Source organism: Zootoca vivipara, chromosome 9 (assembly GCF_963506605.1).
Source record: "Zootoca vivipara chromosome 9, rZooViv1.1, whole genome shotgun sequence".
Classification (NCBI taxonomy): Eukaryota; Metazoa; Chordata; class Lepidosauria; order Squamata; family Lacertidae; genus Zootoca; species Zootoca vivipara.
The window spans coordinates 28,575,162-28,598,992 of NC_083284.1; the positions used below are offsets into that span (position 1 = coordinate 28,575,162).

A 23,831-nucleotide genomic window follows, 5' to 3' on the forward strand; every position below is an offset into this window, starting at 1 on the left:
ATCAAAAGTAAGACCAGAAAATTAATTATTCAAGCCTGTTTCTGATTTTATGCTGTGTTATTTTTATGGGATTGCTTTGTTTTTAATTGTAAGCTGCCTTGAATGAAGCTAACATATTGGAGAGGCAAGGTATAAACTTTCAAACTAAATAAATCAGAATGTTGGTTCTGCAGGCCAGCACTACTGCACTGATAAATTCTAAACCAGGCATCCCCAAACTTCGGCCCTCCAGATGTTTTGGACTACAATTCCCATCATCCCTGACCACTGGTCCTCTTAGCTAGGGATCATGGGAGTTGTAGGCCAAAACATCTGGAGGGCCGCAGTTTGGGGATGCCTGTTCGAAACAGCTCCTTAATTCTTTTCACTGAAATCCAACTTGTTTCAAATTTATTCATGTATTTATTAACTAAATATATATAGCCAACCCACAATATAAGTGGCCCGCAAAACAAATATAAAAATTAAAATACGACAGAAAATGATTGATATCATTTAACATTAAAAACACAACTGAAACACATTTTTAAACTAGGAGGACCATATCCTCTTAAATAACACAAGTTATTTAAAAGGCCTGGATAAACAAGGAAATCTTTACTTGGGACTGAAAAGGCCAGAAAGATGGTGTCAGGTGAACCTCCTTTAGAAGGATGCTCCATAACTGGGGCCCTCTCTCCAATGGTTGCCCCATACCCCTCAACTGTCCCGCTTTGAGTGGGGCATCTTGGAATTACAGAAGCCACCCTGGCTTCCGATTGCACCCCAGGCACAGCCCCCAAAGGCACCAGTTTTGGGGGTCATGCTCTCAAGCGAGTTACCTGGCTTCCATGAGACTGCAGCCCCCAAAAGACACACATCCCAATTTTCCTCTGCAGCATGTTGGAGGGTATGTTACCTATCTCATGTTGTTTGGCAAGGGCACTTGGAGCAAGGATTCAGACCAGTTCCAGGTAGGGTGCAATGAAGAGTACGGTATCAGTGCAGAGCTATGGGATATATCCAACTAAGTTCCTTCAGAGTAGACCCATTGAAATTAATATAGCTTAGTCATGCTCATTTGTTTCAATGGGTCTGCTCTGAGTAGGGCTAGCACTGAATATAATGCAACCCCCCCCCCAAATAATAATAATAATAATTCTGGCATGACATATTATAAATGTGGGTGGGTATATATGTGCTACACTGTGCAATAAAATAACTGAAATTTAAGGATACAGGTAGGTAGCCGTGTTGGTCTGCCATAGTCGAAACAAAATTTTAAAAATACTGTTTCAGTGTATCTGAAAAAGTGTGCATGCACATGAAAGCTCATACCAATAACAAACTTAGTTGTTCTCTAAGGTGCTACTGGAAGGAATTTTTTTATTATGAAATTTAAGGAGTAACAATGGATCCTTTGACGATTTTAGAATCTTAATTTGTTCAAATACAGTATGGGTTAAATAGGACTTATTTTACCATTTATTTCAGAATGTGTATTTTCCTTTTGTTGAACAGATTATTGCAACAACGGAAATCACATCAGCATTTCAAAGAAATATTGTAAAATAAAATACCTTAACAATTGGATTTATTTTTCTAATCCATCCATAAGTATTACCATGGGGACCTGTGCTATAGCTACTAAGAAGTTTTGTCAAGACCACTTCTGGGAACACTCAGTTTAGTTATACTGAACAAGCCAAAGGTCAAAGAAAACACCATCTGATCATCTTGAAAAGGAATAGTTAGGTTCTGAAAGTCTTTCCCCCTTTTCTTTTGATGGCAATGTGTGTTTTGTTTTCAGTTTTAGCACTATATTGGAACACCCCATTTACCTCACTAGCCAGGTGGCACAGGTGCTTTTTATCTCAAAGTAGATTTAACAGCCAGTCTTTGTATTTAAACTTAGATTTGTCTCATTCATTTAATAAGTGGTGTGTGTGGCTCTGGATGATCCAGTTTCAAGAGCAAAGCAGGCATATGGCTAATGATTTCTAAACCCTCCCTCGCAAACCACTCATTTTCCTGAAGCCACTCTTCACAAGTCTTGTCCCATCAGAATAACTTCCAGGATTGGGCTTCTGTTGAAGGAAAAGTGAACGGCATGAGGTGCTCTGGGGAAGTGATATGTGAGTTGGGGAAGGGATCCAGTACCTCTCACCCTTTCTATCTCCTGTCTTCTACGTGACTGTGTAGTTTAAACATGCAAAGCTGCCACCATCTAGGTTTGATCCTATCTTAAATGACACAGATTCAGCATTATTTTTCATGTTAGAAGCACTTAAAAGAATTTACAATATGAACAAGAAACACATTGTGACTAAAGCTATACTTTTTGGTCTTTTCAGTTACCTTAATTGCCACCAGCCTCTTATCTTACTTCAACTGATCTGTTTACACAATCAATTCTGTAAACAAACTGAGTTTGTTTACCCAATTAAAGGGGTTAACCAAAGGCTGAAGATGGAAATGAGCCCTTGGATAAGCAGCTACAAAGGCACTGAAAAAGTAACAGTGGTTGGGGTTTTTTTTTTTTAGCTATCCTACTTGTGTGTAGGTATTACATCTGAATGCAAGGATGGATCTAGGGCATGGTTTTAAAAAATAAATGGCTGAAATAGGCAGAGGGAAAAACAACAACTGAATAATATCTCAGTGATTGCCTGGTAGCATATGATCAGGAACTCAACTATGGATGTTTTGCTGCTAAATTCTAGCACATTTTAAAAGAGATACTCTATTTTCTATATATTTTCTTAAATATTTTATTTAATCTCCCAGAAATGAAGAAGCAGAAAGATTACAAATTTTCTCCTTCATGGTTCCTACTAATAAAAGGAGTTTCAACATAACTGACTTAAAATCTCATTTTCCCTTGAGTTCCCTTTAGGTTTGTTGTTGTTGTTGTTGTAGTTTAGTCATGTCCGACTATTCATGACCCCATGGACCAGAGCACACCAGGCACTCCTGTCTTCCACTGCCTCTCGCAGTTTGGTCAAACTCATGTTAGTAGCTTCGAGAACACTGTCCAACCATCTCGTCCTCTGTCGTCCCCTTCTCCTTGTGCCCTCCATCTTTCCCAACATCAGGGTCTTTTCCAGGGAGTCTTCTCTTCTCATGAGGTGGCCAAAGTATTGGAGCCTCCAGTGAGCACTTCAGAATGGATAGGTTTGATCTTCTTGCAGTCCATGGGACTCTCAAGAGTCTCCTCCAGCACCATAATTCAAAAGCATCAATTCTTCGGTGATCAGTCCCTTTAGGTTACAGATCGACAAATCTTACAGCTTCCATTAATTTTGTCCTCCAGAAAGGAAAGCCCATGTGGAAAAAGTTTCATAAATACAAAAAAATAAAAGTAGATTTTGCAGGAAAGATATGTGAACAGAATACTAAATTCCTGCCAGCTACTATTCATTGATTTTCTCTGAAAGTTCCTATAGGATTTCGTTACAAAATACCCCCCCCCCCTTAGGAGTAATGTAAGATTATGCATCAATTCCCCTATCTGCACACAGCTGGATACTGAGAAAGAACTTCTCTGCTGAGTACCTAATAAAATGACCAAATACCATAATGTATCCTGTTATATGACCAATCCCTGTTTTGAATGTATTTTAGGCTATTGTAATTAATTACAAAAAATTAATAGAAATAAGCTACATTTCTTTCTACACAGTAATTTAACTAAAATTTCAGAACAAATAGAACTAGAAGTGATTAAATTGTATAAATGGACACATATAAAACACCAAGAAAACATAAGCAACTACAGTACAGAAAGCATAAATATAAAACAGCAAAAACATTCAACAGCATCAAAACCATAAAACAGCAGTTGTCAGCCCAAAGCCTTCCTAAAAAGGAAAGTTTTAACCTGGTGATTAAGGTCATCACTGAAAATGCCTTTATAGGTCTGTTTGAGGTAGTTGTATCAATGGACAGGCAGCCCCCCCCCCGATTTATGTGTGTTTCCTGTGTGTGTGACCACGCATACGCACATTGCGCTGAACCCAGACGTGAATTTAAAAATTGCAAAAAACGGCCCTAGAAGAACCCAGAAAGGGCAAAAGGTGCCAAAACAGTGCCTAGCAATCCCATGAGCCCTTGCACTGACCATTGAGGCTTATGGAGAGTTGGATTTTGAGCAATGAGGTTTGGAGGGAGTGATAATGGTGGAGTTTAGTATATGCTGCTGGCTTTTTAAAGGGGTTTTCAAGAGTTTCGATAGTTTTTGAGATGCTTGCACGCTTTTCCAATGGTGTTTCAAATCTACACAATTTCACATATGTGCGTGATGCCTCGAAACATAACCCCCACGTAAATGGAGTGTGTGTGTTTTGCCTGTACTTATTTAAAGAGAGTCACATTTATTTCAACGGAACTTGCTTCCAAGGAAATATGCTCTGAATTACAGAATCAATTAGCAACTACATTTCATATTCCAGGGTCAAAGGTCCGGAAGCAAACAATTCTCTAGACCTCACCAAACAAATATGCACATATCAGATCTGAGTTTTCCTATCCCAAATCCAACCTCACCAACTCAATGTCAGAGGAATTCCTAAAAGACACATTCAAACAGGACTGGGGAAAATATTGTTACAGTGCAAGATTAAGAAGTGTGCTGGCTGTATTTAGTCTGCATGCTGGCTTACTCAATCAAGTGTGCTGCTTTCATTTATTATATTAGCTCTAACCAAGCATCTCATATTTCCTTAAATTTCTTCACCCTTTCACATCTTCCCTCATGAGGGTCTTTCAATTACAACACAATTTCTGTATAGGCTAAGTAGGCAGCTTCCGCATGCAGTGTTTCAACTTCAGTTCTTTCAAGGTATGTTCCCTTCTGTTAATTTCTTGCCTGCTGTTTGATATGATGCAAGTCTTCACCTATTTTTCAAAAATCATTTTTTATACAGTACCGTTCCTCTGATAAATATTTGAAAGGGACAGTACATCATAGCTGCCATTATCACATTCAGATTAGGGGTGAAATGCTAACCCTAGATTTGCTGGGATGGGTTAGATGTGGCAGATCTCTAGCTCAGCTGGCTGGTTCCAGACTCAGCTTGGCTATTCTGTCTAAGCTGGAGATATGCCAGTGTAACTCTTCCATCCTGTCTCAGCCAGGGTCCAGCCACCTGAGCCAAACTTGGCAAAATACTTGCCAGCTTAAGCCCTGAAAAAAATGGGTGTTCTGAGGGAGTGGTGGGGGACTCTGTTCTGCTTGGTCACTTGACCGGGGAACACCAGCAAACTATCTTGATTAAATTGGGACATCCCATTTTTGGGCCCCTGCTCTCACCCAAAAATGTGTGTTTTGGGGCTCCATACTGTGATGTGGGTCACATGACTTGCTCTGGTACATGGCCCAGTTTTTGGCTGCAACATGCTGGAGAGCATGAATGCATATCACTTTGATTGACTTGGGCAGGCTCAGGCAGCAGTAGCCCTGCCCCCTAGACAGAATGGATCTGCCATACTGTATGCCAGCGTAAGTTAAGACACTGTAATTTAAGGTGACTTCCCAAATTTAGAATTTCTTCCTAGATTACTGTACTGCAACATGCTCTAGCTAGCCTGGCCCCAAGTGCTCAAAAACTCCTGCTGGTACAAAATGTAGCAGCCAGGGTTTTATCTGGGCCCATCATTTCTATACCATTTAATCTGAACTCATTTACCTCAGACATATCTTTCTTTTTACTGCATTTACTGCATTGTAGTTACAGACCAGATTATTCTTTTCTTTGCGTTCAGCCCTGTGTTAAGAAACAGAAATCATGTGCAAATAAAATGAGATCAGATTTTGAACTCAGTGACTTCAAATACAAGGTAAAGCTAAAAATGGGGTAATGTTGCTTGGCCTACATGGCTTTTTGATTTCTAAAGCCAGCTGGTTCTATAGGTTGAAAACAACATGGGGCTATCTAGAATGTATATACTGTATATACTTTCTGATTTCCTCCCTGTTATTCTCACTTTGGGAACTTAATGTAGCATTAATTGTCGAAGCCCAGGGAAATTATCTGTAACTGACAAGTCAATGTGAAGAACAGTCAGAGTGGGTAACCATTGTCATTTTACTTCCCATTCACTCAGTTTGGAGAGATCCTTCAGAAGCTCTAAACAATCCCTTATTGTTTTAATCGCTCTGAACAATTTTGTATAGTCCACAAACCTGGATATTTCACTACTCACCCCTAACTCTAGAACATTTATGAACAAGTTGAGAAATACTGGTCCTTGGAGGACTCCATTTATACACCCCTCAATTGGGAAAACAGCTTCCTGTTCCTTAATCCATAAAACCACCTGTCTAATCCATAAAACAAACTGCTAAGCTTTACTGTGGCGCTTTCTCAAAAGATTTTTCCAAGGCTAAGTACACAATTATTATTATGTGCATTTGATCAAATGAAAGGTTTTAAAAGTTTAGAAGTGAGCTGGAATTCTGGACAGGAAGCTGTAAGTGGCAACCATGCTACTGTGCTTTTTGAGCTAATCTGAAGGCCCTTCTTTGGTGTTCCAGTTTGAGCCAGTCTAAACTTGTTTTGAACTAATCAGGGTATAATTTCACTTCACCTCCATCTTTCATTCTCTAGACCCAACCTAGCTATTAACTCTCTGCGATGTTATGGTTTCTAAACATTTCTTCTAATCATGTACAGAAAACAGTCTTATCTTGACCAAGAAATCATTTTTTGCAATGGTTTTCGTTTTTCAAAAATAATATGTCTTGGCTATGCATAAAACGGTGTGATTAAGAGCCATCAAAATCAAATGATCAAAGGCTTTATACTTGCTTGTTCTGTGTTTATTTGTCCATGGTAGGGGAAAGGTTAGTCCTTTAGCGAGCTACTCATGAAAAAAAGAAAGAGGGCATATAAACAGGCACATAGGTCAGCGTACCACAGATGAGTGACCATGACAACAATCTGGAAACCTTCAAATCCCCCAAACTTTTTAACGATGACTTTAAGAAAGAAGTACTAAAAGAAAACAATGTTTTGGCAGGGAGGGGGGTAATTAGTTCAAAGTTCAGGATCTTCATGCTTCTGGAGCTGTTGGGGGATTTGGAGGACATATGTAGAGACTAGGAGGTAGGAAGCTTGCTTGAGTTGCTTTCCTGTTCTTCATTATTATTTCCAGATTAAGTGGGGGTTGGAATGTACGTCAAGGGAATTCTATTTTTCAAAGGTAGAAGATAGACTGAGTTGTGTTGGGGGCCCAATTATCTGCTTCTGAGAAGCATCATGAGATTTAGCAAAGGTTTCTCAACCATCCTTAGATGAACATTACTCATAAACATAAAGCACTATTACTGAAGGCATTGCACCAAAAAGATGATAAAGAAGACACATATTTATTACTATTACTTTCCATGATTTTATCCAGAGACCTTAAGCATGTCAATGGCATGTTTTCAGGTTTTTAAATATCATGCACCATATTAAATAACGGATACCTTGCCAAGTAGGAATTATATTTAGTCAAATGATTTTTCAGATTTACTTTATAAATGTAATTAGAAAGGAATATGAGGAGACATGAGGCTCAATTAAGACATGGTGTAATCGCTGACCTCAGAGAATTTGCTTTTTACTTAAAGTAGAGCACATTGGTTTGGTTTGTCTTCAGAGCTACAAGGTACTTTTTCTCATGGAAGAATTTGAAAGTTAAATTAAATTAAATTCTATTGTGACCAAAGAGGAAGTAGTTAACACAGAAGTTTCATTAAAGACCATTAAAAACAAAAATAGAATTTTCCACTGACCTAACTATTTGTCAGAATTCCCTGTAATAAATGACATTTCAACACAGACTATGGGTTGAATCTAACATTTTAGTGGAGTTTGTACAATTCTAAATGCATTGAGTGTATCTAATGCTGTCCATCTGTGAAAAGAATGGACTTCCACTTATGGGAAGGGATTTCATGTTCCTCTCTACCCATTGCAGCCCCCTCCCATGCAACCCCAAAATATGCTCTGGGAAGCCTTCAATCCACAGAGCAGATTTTGAGGCTGCATGGAGGACTACAGGAGAAAGACAAGAATATGAAATTCCATTAAGTGAGTGGAAGTCCACTTTGCACATGCATGGACAGCCATGGATATATTGCTTAACACATTTATTCCCATGTAAATTCTGCCAAATTTGTCTTAATTATCTGTATCTATGTTATACAAATGTGTGCCAAGAAGTCATGCTATAATTAATTAAGAGGAAACTTTTCTTGTTGTTTTAATGTAGTTCAGAGGGTTTCTCCTCAAGTGGTACATAAATTTATTATGAGATCTTATTACTGTGTTATGAGATTTGTAAATTGAATAGATGAATCTGGATTAAGTAAATTGGCTGTATTGTTTACACAAAGAGCAGCATGGTTTCATTTTATGTTCTGTGCCAAAACAAAGGTGGAATGCATTTCACAAACTTTTAATGCCCCACAAAAATGAGCCCACCCCTTTCAGCACCTGTTTATGAGGGAACTAGTGCTGGATAAAGGAGAAACACATCCCTGTTGCTAACCAGGCTGAAGCCCAATCACACTAGGATGCAAATCCAAATCCAAATCTTATTTCAGTTAAAACAGTTCAGGGGAATAAATCAAAACTGTGCATGTGCACAATTAGTAGAATGTAGCGGGTTTTCTACAAGCATGTTTTTTGTCCCTTTCTGATCAAATGAGTCAAAACGTACATGGCTTAAAATGGCTCCTACCATGTTTTAGGGTTACCTTCTTCTCTGGGGAATCACTCATGGTTGCTCTTTACAGCCTGATGGTTTGTCTCAACAAAATGCAATCTAATTCCACAAAACGAGAGAGGTTTCTGCCTCCTTATGCAAAGCTGAATGAAAAAGGGGCTCTGATTTCCAAGGAAGATCTCCTGGTTTTTACAACCCTATCACCATTGTAATCACATTCATCATTACATTTCATCCAAGGAGCCCATGCCGACATACATGGTTTTCTTCCTCCCGATTTAACCTAACAACAACCTTGTGAGGTAGGCTAGGCTAAGATACTTTGACTGGTCCAAGATGCAGCTATTCAAGCACCACTTACATTTCCACCTGCTGGTAATTCTAAAACATCGTAAGTGTTCCACCACCATGTATTTAAAACAGCAACTAGTGGGAGAAAGACTAATATTTGTGGATACATGTCCAAACACATGGACTTGGATTGTAAATGTGCCTTCTGAGATGGGTTTCTTCTGTTCATGGAAGGCTAGTGGATGATCCCAGGGACAGGGGTAGAAGGGGGTAATTTTTGTTGATTGCCCCACTTCCTGCAGCCTCCTCATTGGTTGGATATTCAGAACTCTACCCACAGGATGCTCCAGCCAAGGGAAGGAAACACAGCATTATCACCACTTCAATTCTGTAAACAGTTTAATTTGCACCAGGTTTCTAGATTTCAACAAGTCAATTCAGACAGTCTGAATGCAAGCAAATTAGTGTATCTGAATTAAATAGGAAACAGCAAAGCACTTTCATATTCATAACAGCATGGACATTTTGCAAAATGATTTCATAACTTAAGCCTCTATTCTAGTCTATGGTGACCTGAAACCCTGTTATTCTCAGTTATTAGAGTGGATCCAGGTTTATAGTGCGATACTAACTATGCCCTATTTAATCCATTGGGGCTTATTCCCAGCTTGGTGGATTTAGAATTGCAGCCTTAGTTAATTTCAAGGGGTTTACTTGTAGCATGACTGACTAAAGTCCCACTGATTTCATTGGCCCTATAATGCGAGATGAGCGCGCAACCCCGAGTCGGTCACGACTGGACCTAATGGTCAGGGGTCCCTTTACCTTTATTCTAAGCATTACTAAGTCTGGATCTAAACCATTCTGTTCAATTGAGGTGCAGACCCTGATAATTGGAGTTTCTGGAAAGAGGAAAAGGGTTGTCTTGAGTATTCAATTGTTGGCTTAATTAATATTACAGCATTTATTTATTATTGTTGTTCATTCTTATTATTTATTCTTATTCTTATTATTTTCCAAAATGTATAGGAAAGCAATAATTTTCTCTTTAAATCAAATACAAATGTAAATAAAGCAGAAGAATGCTAAATGTACATACCTGAGAACAGCTAGGCTACAATAAAGCCCCAGAGAAATTGGGGCTACTGTGAATATCATCATTATAATGATGATGATGATGATGATAATGATAATGATCTGGTAAAAAATGTTCCTAAACTGTTCTCAGTGTTCTACTATTTAAAAATTCCAGATGATTCAGAACACCATGCTTGTTATTTTATTATATGACACAAAAGTGGTGGCCATGCTCCCTGTTGCAGGGAAATTTCAAACATTGTTAGTTTACACAGCATGAGGAGTATTCACCTGTGATGTATGGCAGGGGCAGCTTAGCAGTGCAAATGGAACAGAACCTGCTTCTTGTGTCTGTATATCTTATACTATGTGTCTACCAGCAGCAAACAAGGGTAACCTAGAAATTGTATCCAACTCCATCACAAAGCCTAGGGGTAAATTGTAACACAGTAAAAGTGTTTAAGAAGGCTATTCTACATAGCTACCTCCTCATCAGTTTATCATAGCTGCCAAGTTTTCCCTTTTCTCGCGAGGAAGCCTATTCAGCATAATGGAAAATCCCTTAAAAAAGGGGATAACTTGGCAGCTATGCAGTTTATCCGTCTAAAAGCTTTTTTTGCATAAAAAACACACAAGGCCAAAGAGTCAAATTTAACTGAAAATGGTAATCTATTGGACAGGCATTTCTTATCCATATTAATCTTATCAATAGCACAGGTAGTTTAACCAAAACGACCTCATTATTATCACAAACTAACAGCAATCACAGCACCACTGTTCAGTGTTCATTGTTCTGGAAGCCTAATCTATCTAATAACACACTACAGTTTTTTCTTCTTCTTCATATTCATATTTGTTAGGAACAGCAGGTCTTGGGAGAATGTAGACCAAAAATACTATTTTTGTTCATTTATGTTTCACTTATCTCTACTACTTATCACTACATCTTGTGTATTAAGGCCCTATCAGTTATTAGATTTTATTCACAATATGGTACGGTACTAATTCAATTAGGATAAACAGAAGTTACCACAATGCCCTTTAAGTAGCAATTATAATCAATTAGCTGAATTCATTCTGAGTTCCCTGTGGGACACAGATAATCAAGGAAGAATGTGTAAGCTCCATTAACAATTCTTAGTTAGCCATAGTGTATCCAAACACAAAAAATTTGATTCCCTGGGGAAGGAGGGCAACCTAGGTATTTAGAAACATACGGTATACCATCAGCGGCTGTGTGCTCCACAGAGAAAGAAAGCACATTGCCTCCAAACTGGGGTAGGAGGGAGAGAGATTAACGAGTCACACCATCTGGTAGGTGCTCAGCCATGGTCACCATCCAGGATCCATTTTCATGTAATAGCTTGTGGATGGCGGGCACATTTTTCTAGCATCTCAGTTCTGCAGTTCTGCAAACCAGCAGAACACCATGTTTATTTCCCCACAAACCTAGCAAATCTACTATACTCCAAAAAGCTCCTTTTATTTTTCTTCAACACAAACCAAGTGCTTGCTGATGATTACCAAACACAACTATCCCAATCTGTACCCTACTTTGCCATCATAATAATCAGTGCTTTTTTACCCCAGTTGCTCACTTACTGTAACAATTTCATGGTAAGTACTGGCACCAATTTTTCTATTTAAAAGCACTGGTAATACTCCGTAGTAATAAACTAATCTGTACTTACTCATTATGATGCATCAGAGCACTTTCCTTCCTTGCACAATTGCATACTTTATGCACGTGTAATTTGTGGTACAAGCTGCCATTTGTGTAAGAAGCTGAAAAAACTTCTGTGTAAGTTGGGGGGGAACTACCTCTACCTAACAGAGTAAAAAAAAGCTACCAGTATCTACTACCACCTTTTAGAAAAAATGAGGTGAAGTAGAAGTATCTAGATTCTTAAGAAACTCACCAATGGATAGCAAGGATTGCTGTGACCTTATTAATGAGGAATAAATCATTAAGGATTAATAATAAATTGCTCCTGGAATTCAGCTTAAACTCAGGGAGAGACTGCCTCTTCATTGGCAAGCCAGAAGCTTCAACAATCCATAGAAGTATTAAACTACCAATTGCTAATGTTTGGGTACCTGAATACATGCCATTTCATTAGCTGAATTAAATTGAGGTAAACCATTTACCCTAGCAAGTGCAGGGTAAATTTATTAGTTTGTAGGACACAAGATGTTACAGTGCAAAATGGCAATGTAAAATTGAAAAATGTATTCAAAGCTGTCATGTTCAATATAGAATAGTTATACATAAGTCTGTTCTCATACAATGTTAATCTTCTAGCGTATTGTTATTAAATTTATTTATATCCTGTCTTTTTCCTAGATTGAGATGCAAGGCTGCTTACAGATAATATTTTTTTAGTTTAATTTTTTTAAATCATTTATGTAATAAATATTAGGTTTTATTCTTTGTCATCTTCTGTAAGGATGCAGTATCTGAATTCCTCTGAATGCAAGGCATCCCCATTCTTTGGTTTTGATTTCCTCCCCTGGGCAGTTCATCAATTTCAAGAGCAAATACTTCTCCCTGCAGTAAGATACCCCACTACAGTTTTCTAAAATAATAAATCATCTCCTCTTGTTTCATGCTACTTTATAGTATCCTTTAGCTTAGTTTGATTCCAGCCAACTACCAGAAACTAGCAGTTTAAAACTCGTTAAATAGATCTGTGCATACAAAACATTCTCGTCTCAAAAAAATGCTCAAAGCAAGGCACTTCCTTCCAGTCATTAAAATCTATTGGCAAAAGGTGAAAGCATCCCAAGACAGCATGAAGCTTATGTGTTCTCTACACTATCAATCACTGCTCCAGTAAATATCCTCCAGATATGTGGCAGGCATTTTTCTCTTATGGCTGCAATCCTTAACTCATATTTATTCTGGTTCTATGCACATTATACTCAGAAAAAAGTCTCACTGAGTTCAGTGGGGCTTTCTTCTACGTTGTGTGCATACAGTTGTACTCCCAAAGCCAAACTACATGTGACATTAAAACAAGGACTTCACTTATTCATGAGTCCTCCGTAGAATTATTTGGGAATTCAGGTGGTCCCACTACCTTCTGTGATTTACTGGAGTGTCTTAGTAGATAGTTATCTCCCACAGTGCCTTGTGTCCCCTGCAAATTTTGCTTATGCATTGAGATTGCTTTCATGTCCAAACGGCTCTTCTGATGTATTATGGATAGAAGAGGACCCTAATGCGTATTGTCAAAAAATCATTTTTGCTTATCTCAAATACTCTAGGAGATGTTTTGCCTCCCAGTTTCATTTAGAGTGAAAGTAATCAGACCTAACTATTCTTCTTTCTAAGTGCATAACATTAGTCACATGTTTAAACAAGCATGCTTAATCTGGCTGCCTTTATTTTGGTGGGAAAGCAGACATTGGGCCCTGGAATGTGATCCTGACCTGGAATGTGTACCTGATGTCTCCTTCCTGGCTGGTTTTTGCCATCAAATACACTGTTTACTGCAAACAGCATCTATGAGAGAAAATAGGAGAGCAGCAGAATGAACTGGTGTGGGGCCCCAATCTGGATCAGGATCACATCCTGGATTTGGCCCTGCACTGCTTTTCCTCACTTATTCCACTCTTGGTAATAAGATGATACAGGCTAGACCCATTAAAATCAATGGGATTTGCTAATCAGGGCTAACTTAAGTTCCATTGATTTCAATGCATTTGCTTCATGATTAACAGTCAGAATCCTAACCATGTCCACTCAGAAGTAAGTCTTATTGAATTCAATGGAACTTACTGCCAGATAAGTGGCATTAGGATGCTAGGCTACTTAAATGCAAAGCTTTATGAAACCTTTGACATCCATTTGTACATGACAGTGTACAAGCCAGGCAAGTGTTAACTTAAGTGTAATACATGACAGGCTACATTGCAAAGTCCACCTAAACTTTTAGCATTTTAAAAAACCGAGTAATAAAAATAATGCTCCTCAAGAGCAGACTTGAACTTATATGTTCAACAGATAATGTATGAAAGTATGAATTATTTCTACTTCTATATGTATCAGTAACCAATCCCATCAGCAATGACATAAAAGATAACATACAAAACAAATATAAACACATATTTTTCAAAAAGTAGCTCCATAATAGTTTTCTGTGCATGAGATAAGTTAGAACATACTGTTTCTATTACCTTTAGTTTTAAAACCACACACATAAAAGTTGCAAAAAGAGTGTGAACGGCTAAATATAAATTTGGTAATGAATAGATTAATTAGTAAGTTCACCTTTTTTAAAAAAAAAAAAGCGCTGAGGAAAGGCATGATAAATACCTGCTTAGTAACCAAATTAGATTCAGCATCCACCAAAGTGGCAAAATTCAAACAGAATGCTGAAAATAGCCCCTTGAGAAGGGTGGCAGAAACTTTTTTAACCTTTAAAAACTAATGCAAAATCTAATGGCTCAAAATGAATGCACAGTCAAACAAGGCATGCTTTCCCCTTAAAAAGCTCTACTGTAACAGAAGCTAGGGCCCAGATGTTCTGTGGTTAAAGCTGTCGCTTCATTGCATGAAGGCACCGCAGGAGTGAAACATAGCCCTAGCATTCCTTCATCTAAAATTCATTTTTTGGCTTGTTTTTCTAACAGTTTCTTAAACTGACAAGCAAAGTCTAAAAGTTTTTCTTTTATATCATCATGAAGTGTATCCTTTTACAAAATAGGATTTCTGACGATGTGTTTATTCACTATTTTTCATAACATATTTGACACAAGATGTTGAGGAGAGAGAATAGAGCTTTCAGAAGTCAAGGGTAAATACTTTGACACCTTTCACATTCAAGAAGCTTCTGTGTCCAGGATCCAAACATGTTTTGCAGGGATCATGTTTAATATAATGTGTAACCGTAAGAATGTGGCAGCTTGTCCAACTGTATTTTTAAAGACCAGATCGAAAGCGTACTCTTCTATTGTCTCCCTAGCCAAAGAGATGCCAACAACAACAGCAGCAATATCTAAAACTATATTTCAGAGATATTCATCAGCCTATGGATGGTTTCCAGGGTGCCTCCAAAGTTGTCTAACAAATAAATCCAAACTCACATGTAAATTTGCCCCTTTGAATTAATGAATTTCTATTTCCAACCACCAGACTAAAAAAAACCTCTGTTAACTCAACATTATTTGGAATTACTTTTAATTTAATTTTTTCACAACCTAATTTTCCAAATTAAATATTAACTTTTCAATGGTAGTGCCAACAACAACAAAAAATAGGTACTAAAATCAATTAGCAATGTCAAGTTGCCAACACCAAATCCTGAGATATACTACCATATATAGTGCCTACATTCAAAATTGCACTTTTCTCGTCACTTTTCTCCATAGAACAATGCTCAATTGTCTCCAGACACACAGTCATATGGATAAACATAATGTACACACCAAGAGTATACATAGACATACTAATCAGCAATATTATCATTCTGGCAGCATTTTTGGAGCCGTTGTCATGAGAGGAATTGCATGCTAAACCTATTCGTGTATTATGGCAAGAATGGGCATATTCAGAACTGGAGAAAAGCAACCAAGAAAATGCTTGCCCTAAATGATGAACCCATTTCACAATGCAGTCGACATAAAGCACTAGAATTTAACCCCCTTCCAAGCGTGTTCATAATCAATAGAATTTACACAAGTTTAAATCCCCACATTCCAGTTTAACGGTGTCTGGTCATTATTATCAAAGCAGCATACAATAAGAAAAACAAAGGGAGAGATACAGATTCTAAAAGCAATAAAACCTTTCCTACTATTATCATGAGATAAATTATGTGTTTCCAAGTGGTTTAGGTACTAACAGCTTGCTCTTATTTTTGTCTGCACCAGTAATTACATGTTGAGGCTGAATAAGCGCTGTCCCAGTGCATCACAAAAATAATGCTATGTAATTGGCTTGGCAAGCAAATAGGCCTGTGATAAAAGTTTAGGATGCATTGGACCTGGAGCCTTCAATGTGATATCCATGAGCGCTGCAGCAACCTCATACATAATACTTAACACTCAACTAAGGTTTCCCTGCCCCTACCAATTTCTATTTTATTTTACAAATACTAGGTTTAGAGGGTTTGGTTCAGGGTTCAGGGAGTAGCCTTCTTCTTTTTTGTCTGTTTTATTTGTTCTGTGATGTGTGCAGGTGTTTTGCTTTTGCCTTTTTGGAGGAGGCATGGTTCTGAGCATCACCAGTTTTTCTTCTGCGAAACTGGCATGCTGTGGTACATACAACAGTTGCTTAGATTTCCAGCTGTGTCCCCAGGTGCCCAAAAGCTGGAGAGCTCTGATCTACACAACCCACATTGGGTCATACCAGAGTTGCAGTTCTGCACCTTCGAATTGGCAAGCAAGGCTTACTTTTCTTCTTGAGTTATTTAAACAGCTCCTATTGAAAGCTGTACCTTTTCACAAGCACAATAGTGTTCAAAATAGTGTTCAAAGGTCCATTAGATTCTAGACCCTAAATTTGCCAAGTGCATGTCTGAACAATGAACAAGCATGCAAAAAGCATCTCTGGGGACCATGTGAAAAATTTGTTTGCACAAAAGTTCATCGTCAGCTGTACTGACATGCAACAGACATAATGGCCATGTCCTGGATTAAAAACCTGTGTTCTTGTTTTTCCGGAAATGTAAGTGGCATAATTTAACTCAACTTCAATTTGGGACATTTTCTAACATAGTATATTGCCTTATGTTGAATCAGCCCATTGGTCCATCTAGTCCAGTACTCATTACACTGACTAGCATCAGCTCCCCAAAGTTTCAGACAGGTGTCCTTCAGAGCCCTACTTGCAGAAGTCAAGGACTGAACCTTGGGTCTTGTGCATGCCACAAATGAGCTACAGCTGATAGCCCAGGAGTTATGCTGATTAGCCACCATACCTTCAACAGATGTTGTGGGACAGATTTACATCAAACCCTCATTATATCGAAAGACATATGGTGCATAATGCAGCAGGGCAACCAAACCCTGAGGTCCATAGGGCAGAAATGCTTATCGGACTTGTTTGTTGTGTCTTGAGTTTAATTTTATCGTAATAGCTACTTACTGCATTCATCTGACTCGTGTCAGGTTTTTAAAGCATGTACACATAATTAGCATGTACACACAGTACACCAGCTTCAAGAACTGTGTGCCTCAGACTCATATCTGACTAGCTGGGAGTATTAAGATAGAATGCAGCTCTGAGTGTGTTTAGAATCGCCGGGACACATAGTGTTATATATAGAGAATATCTGAGAGGTTTAAGATATGCAAAAGGGGGCACTTCATTCAACATCATGTTGCTTGTGTGCCCTCGGAGCATCTGTTACATAGCACCTAGAGTCATTAAATGCTACTTCTGTGCTGCCATAAAGGTCTGGTTTTTTTTGTGGGGGGGGGGGTTAAACCCCTGTCATCTACAAACTAACATCTGTCTAACATGCATGTGACAAATTTAAACCCTCAAATTAGAAAAATATGTCTTATTATGTTGTATGCTTTACTAAGTGTACTTTTTACCCCAAACCAGTGATGAAAACACTACAGCCATCATGTTCTTCACAGAAAGCTGACATATCTATAGATGATGCCAACTATTTTCTCATATATATTATGGAATTTGTTCAGTGTGAGAAACCATAATCTTTTGAAATATCAGAATGTCAGAATTAAGGAAAAATTGGTACGCCGCAGTATTTTAAAAACAACATACAGAAACAAAAATCTGCGAATGGTATTTCCCACTTTAAGTTTCTGTTGGTTTTAAAATCAAAATACAAAGCAGAAAAGAGTAGCAAACATGCGCCAGCTTTTAACAATCTTACTTGCTTTGCAATCACAGAAAAACCTAGTGAGTTTCAAATCTATAAACCAGCTTTCTGTTTAACATATATATTTTTCTTCACATCTATCTTAAGTAGACCAGAGAAGAGGAGTTAATCTTGTCCTCCACTGTTCTGTAACTTGAATTTTTTTATTCTTCCTTATACTGAAAATTGCATTCCTCTTACACTGGACACACTGGTTCAAAATACTCATAAAATAAGAGCCTGGTAAAATCAGTTATTAGTCATTTTCTCTCTCTCTCTCTCTCTCTCACACACACACACACACACACACACAGGGGGGGCAGGGGGGAGGGGGAAAGAGATGATGTTTCTCCCAATACATGAAAAGGCTGGTAGGAACTACAAATGGTAGAGTTTAATACACTACCACACGGTGAAGTTGAGTAGGATTCCTGTGGAAATTAGTGGGTGTAGGTGTAAAAGATTGAAGCAATAATCAAAAATGGTTGTGGGAGCTGGACGTAGGATCACTGATATGTCCAGATCCAGGTCCCATGAACACCTTTGAGAAAGTTGTACTACATATTCAGCAAGGGTTGAAATGTTTCTCTACAACATGTACGCCAAAAGCTATTCTTTGGATGTAAAATGTTGTGTCATATACGGTCATGAACAGACTAATTTATATTGTTATTTATCTGTTTATTCAATTTATCTCCCATCCTTCTTCCTCAAGGAGCCCAGGGAGGCAATTACCATATACTTTATATATTTTATTATAGTATCCGTCATTGTGACTAAGCACATCACTGAAAAGTTATTTTATGTAGTGCAAAGATCAAACTGGCAACCCAATCCTATATATGTTTACTCAAAAATGATCACAGGATTGCAGCCTAAAACCTATGCAGACTTATATGGGAAGGAAGCACCCTTGTGCACAACATCAATCTACTTCTGAGTAGACATGCACTGGCCTGAGCAAGACTTATGAAGATGATGTATACATAAAATAATCTATATCAGATAAAGAAGCTGATACTATCAGCCTGCTGCAAATTTTTATTGCAGGTTCCCCACCAAGTTAAATTTCTGAAAATGTGAAAGAACTCTGAAATGTGAAACAACTCTGGAAAGATTGGTTTCATTAGATCTGAAATCTGTGGCACATAGCTGGATGTAAGTACTAGTGAATCAGGTCCCTGGTGGAGATTCTCTGACTTGATCCCATTATTATTACAACCCTTTTGTTTGGGGACTGAATCATAAACAAGCAAGTTCTGTACTGAGCAGAAATTATGCCATTTTGGTCCCGCCTTCCTTCCTACTGAGCATCTCAACAAAGCACAGTAAACAAATCATACAAGAGCTGTGATTTTGTAGGATCATTTCAAATGACTATCTGATTTGTAAACATATACTTTACTCACAATTGCCACATGCTACTATATACTTTACTTTTGGGGGATTTTTTTAAAAAATGGCATAGCAGGGAAGTGGAGATACCAAGAACAGAATCATCTGGTCCCTTGACTCAATAGTCAGCTCCCCTTTTCCAGGGTGACCCACAGTGGTTGATTCAAAGGCAGCGTCCTCTTTCTGTGGCATTGGCAAGGATATTGCATTTATATATAACAAAAAGCTAACCAGCTTGAGGAAGGCATAATACTTTCCCAGAGGAGTGTTAAATGGGTCCAGAACAAATAAACTTGTGGTGAGGGCTGTTTTTTAGAGCAGGGATACCCTTCAATTATATGCTCTTTGAGTGATAAAAGGCTGTATCTGTAAGTGATTAAGAGTTACTTTATAGTCATAGTTTCAGCTCTGTTGAAATAAATGTGTAATACAAGCCACACATATTTCATCTTCATTCCATCCAGTAACATCTTTCTTGTTTTGTTCCTTTAATTGCTGTGAACTGCCAGACCCCATTGCTAGACTAATCCACTGAATTTTCCAAAAGGTGCAGTAATAAAAGCAAACAAAACCATCTGGAAACACACATTTGTTTCTCTAGAATATTTTGTTTAAAATATTACTAGTTTTAAAGACTTATGGGGAGTTTAAAAGAAACTTGCTAATAATAATATAACATCGATCATGAGCAGTTCTTAAAGAAGAAAATAGTTTAATTACCCCCTCCCCCTTCTGATCCTTATATAAGAAGTATAACAACTTTTTAAAACGCACACAAACTAAAACTGAAATTCATCTCTAACTCCAATTTGGAAAAGGTAACCAAATCAATGAAGTCAATTAAGATGTTTAAACTTCAGCTTGAAAGAGCTTGTTTGAGTTTTGCTTTGGTTAAACTGTGGTGGTGATGTGGGTGGGGACAAATGCCAGAGCCCCATATCCTGCAAGTGGTTAGGCTGCAGGAAAACTTTGGAGGAGACTACAGGATCACAAGCTGGAAGAGGGAGAAAAGAAGCTATTTTTAAGTAATAGGCAGCCTCTGGGTTATTTCCAGCCTTCTTCCTTCTCCTGGTCTCCCTTAGCCTCTCCCACAATTACCGTCTTCCAGAAGATCACTGTGCCACTACAAGGAGAGGTTTCAGGGGTGCTGCGGCAGCAGGTAGATTAGAATAACCGAATGCTCCTTCTTTGGAGTAATGAGAGGGTCCATAACTTTGGATAGAAGGGGAGGAAAGGAGAAGGGGAACCCACCTAAGAACCAAACTGTCATGCCATGCGAGAACAGGCTTCAAACAGGAGCCCTCCCGAAAACTCATCGCGGGTGGGGAACTTCTCCTGACGCGGTTCCGCCAGCCAGAGGAGATTTGCTCAGCCCCTCAGACGCTGCCCCTTTGGAGCGACGGAGGCGAAAGGAAACCTTGTGGGCAAGTCTTGTGAAGTTGCGCCGCTCCCCCGCCCTCACCCCGGCGCAGAAAAAGAAAAGCAAGTTGGCTTGATCTCAGGTTCATGCCTCTCTTTCCCCTCCAACAGCACGAAGAACCCTTCCCAAAGTAAAGAGGATAATGGGAAGATCAGACACGGGATGAAGCAGACTGGCAGCAGGCAGATTTGCCTCATCAGATGACGAGAGAGAGAGAGAGAGAGAGAGAGAGAGAGAGAGAGAGAGAGAGAGAGAGAGAGAGAGAGAGAGAGAGAGAGAGAGAGAGAGAGAGAGAGAGAGAGAGAGAGAGAGAGAGAGAGAGAAACGGGGGTGCAGACTAGTATTTGGCCAACCTGAACTTACAAAAATCAAGGTCAAAACCCCCAGATTTTAATGGGTGAGATTGCCTTAGCCATTCGTCACCTCAGATTCGGCGTGAGTGCGTGTGTGAGACAACAATCTACTCTGCTAACTTTAGTCCTGTCCCCAAATTTAATATCACTGCTTTAATTAATCCGGCACGAGGAGTTATCTCGATATCTTTCACAGCAGCTACCGTACTAACTTGCATTGGATCTTGCGCTGAAACTGGGGCTCTGGGCTGGTGTGTGTGTGTGTGTGTGTGTGTGTTAAATCGGAGAGCTGGATTTAAAAGGTGCCGAGAGGTAACTAATCCGCTTTAACTGATCTGACATCAGACAGCAAAGCAGATTCGAGGCTATTGCGCTCCAGTCATCTACCCCCCCTCCTCCCGCGCGCTTTTTTTCTCCGGTACGGATGCTCGACCTGGGTGCATTTTGGAGCCAAGGAGTTGGACTGTCTGGCTCCACAAACAGGTGGAGAGGGAAGTGAAGACGGGGCGGGGAAGGCAGCTTTCCAAGAGCCAGCCTGTCCCAGGATCTCTCGCAGAGGGCGCTGGATCGTAAGGCTGGGCTTGCGCGCGCACAGCTGAGTTCGGCATGTGTGGGGCACGGCAGCCACCGCTGCCCGAGGCACGGGCTGCCCTTACCCGCTGCTCTCCCCTCTCCGAGTGTCCCACCTCAAGTGTCCGTTGCGCGCCATCACCCCCAAACCTGCTCTGCCCCCGCTTAGGCTGCTTCTGTCTGAGCTCCTCAGCCCGGCGAGAGCCGAGAGCACAGGGCGCCCCTCCATGGTGCGAAGCCTCCAGTCGCGCAGCGCAGAAAGCCCCGCGCGCCAACCTCTCCGCTTTCGGCTTCTGCTTACCTGAACGGGTCAGCCTTGATTGGCCCGCGCCGACTTTGCCCCAAGTTCTTCGCGCGCGCTTCTGAGGCGAACCAAGAGGCTAGGCGGGCTCTGAGGAGAACCGAGCGCGACCGAGGCTCCTCGTTGCCCGCGAAAGAGCGCGAGGAGAGGGATTTAAACTTCCCTCGAAGTCGCGTTGCCCCGATGCTAGAGTTCCTTCGTCCGTTCCCTTTTTCCGTTTTTCAGCGGGAAGAAGAACGGCAGGCAAAGCCCGGGCAGGTCCTTCCCATTCTTCAGGAGGAGGAGAGGAGACCAAGTCAAGAGGGGCGAGGGGCGAAATTGCCTGGCTGGAGAGGCTCCCTTCGCTTCTCCCACAGTTGTCTTTCTCGTGTAATGTTTCAAAAACGAGCGAACAGCTCAGCGCCGAGGAGCTGAGGGGGATGGCGCCTGTGTGCGACTCGCTCGCTGCCTGCCCGGCTGAGTTAGGAGTGTGTTGTTCGCGCTGAATGTCACTTGAGTGCAGCCTGGGAGAGCCGCTCCCCCCCCCTACACCCCCCCCTACACCCCGCCCGCTACTTTCCCTCCCTGGCCCTGCCGCCGCCGCCACACACGCGCTCTCGCGCACACACAGCGCGCGCGGGGCCACCAAGCACCAACCAGGCGCCTGGGCAACGCCAGGCAAAAGCCTATCGCGCGGCCGCCTCCCCTCCTCCCCTAAGCCTTGCCAATTGTCCCGGAGGGAGCGCACGCGGCAGCCCACCCCTCTCTCTCTCGCGCGCGCGCCGCTCTCTCCTCGGCAGGCTTTGCCCTCAGCCGGGGAAAGCGGGCAGGCGGCGAAAGCGGCGGAGGGGATTCACGATTCCTTCTCGCCTGCTGCCTGAGCTTAAACTCTCTCAGGGACGACGGTTCCCTCAGACCTGGGATGGCCGAAGTCATTCAAGCTGAGGCAGGTGCGGTAGAGACACACAGGCACAACCGGACCCACACAACTCGGGGGCAGAACTTGAAAGCAAAACGAGGCTGCCCTAGAGAGAAACAGGCCATTCGTGTCTCTGTCACAGGATGGCCTGCTGAGGGCGGCAGAAGCAGCTCCCTAAGAGTATCTTCATCCCCTGTTAAGGTACATGATCCTTTTAAGGTGAGATTCCAGGGAGGAGCCTGGTGTGCGTTATTGGGTCTTCTACAAATATAAAAAGTGTGTTTGAGCTGCTTCACGCGCTTTGGGCCACGTGGGAGTGTGGCTAATGTCAGAATGTAGAAGAGAACGTCAGGTATGTTCTAAGACTGACGTATACATTTAGACATATACACACACAAACCAATTAGCCACCTATGATATCTGGACGTGTCTACAAAGATAGTTCAGTCTGGTTCAGCCTCCTAGCAGACTTCAGTTTCTTTCACAGCATGAGGGTTTTTGTTGTTGTTAATTACCTTCTAAACTGTCTCAACGCAATTTACCCATAAGATAATTTAAAACAATTAAAAACCCCAAAACAACAAATATACCTGTATGCTTAGGGTGCATATAAAGATATAAAAGCAGCATGTTAATATAATTTAAGATTTGGATTTTATATTAAGGAGTAACAACTCCCAGATTTCTTCCCAACAGTTTGTGAAAATAACATGTTAATATAGGGGCAGACAATGGTGTCAAGGTGATTGAAAGTGGTTTGAGAGAGGCTCTGTTTTCCATGATGTTCACACTTTTTGGGGGATTCAGACTGTCATATAAACTGCGGTCAAACAGACTTTTCTCGATTTTGAAATTATACAAGAACCCACAGATTTGCTTACCAGAGGTACAGATTGCCACTCCCTTCTTAAAACAACCCTCAACTATCTGGTGATGGAGTCTGTTTTCCAAAAGACAGTACATTAAAATTTTAAGTTTCAGCTGCTTGAATTGTAGT

The 23,831-nt window shown here is 40.3% G+C and overlaps 1 protein-coding gene across 1 annotated transcript in view; it reads right to left on the minus strand.

Annotated features, from left to right (window-relative positions):
- The window catches only part of NDNF (neuron derived neurotrophic factor), a 35,175-nt gene extending 12,741 nt beyond the window's left edge, over nt 1-22,434 (minus strand). Inside the window, exon 1 of the mRNA XM_035113180.2 lies at nt 21,937-22,434. The gene's annotated coding sequence lies outside the window, so the exon portion shown is untranslated. The remainder of the gene's footprint in view (nt 1-21,936) is intronic.
- Nucleotides 22,435-23,831: the final 1,397 nt, after the last annotated feature.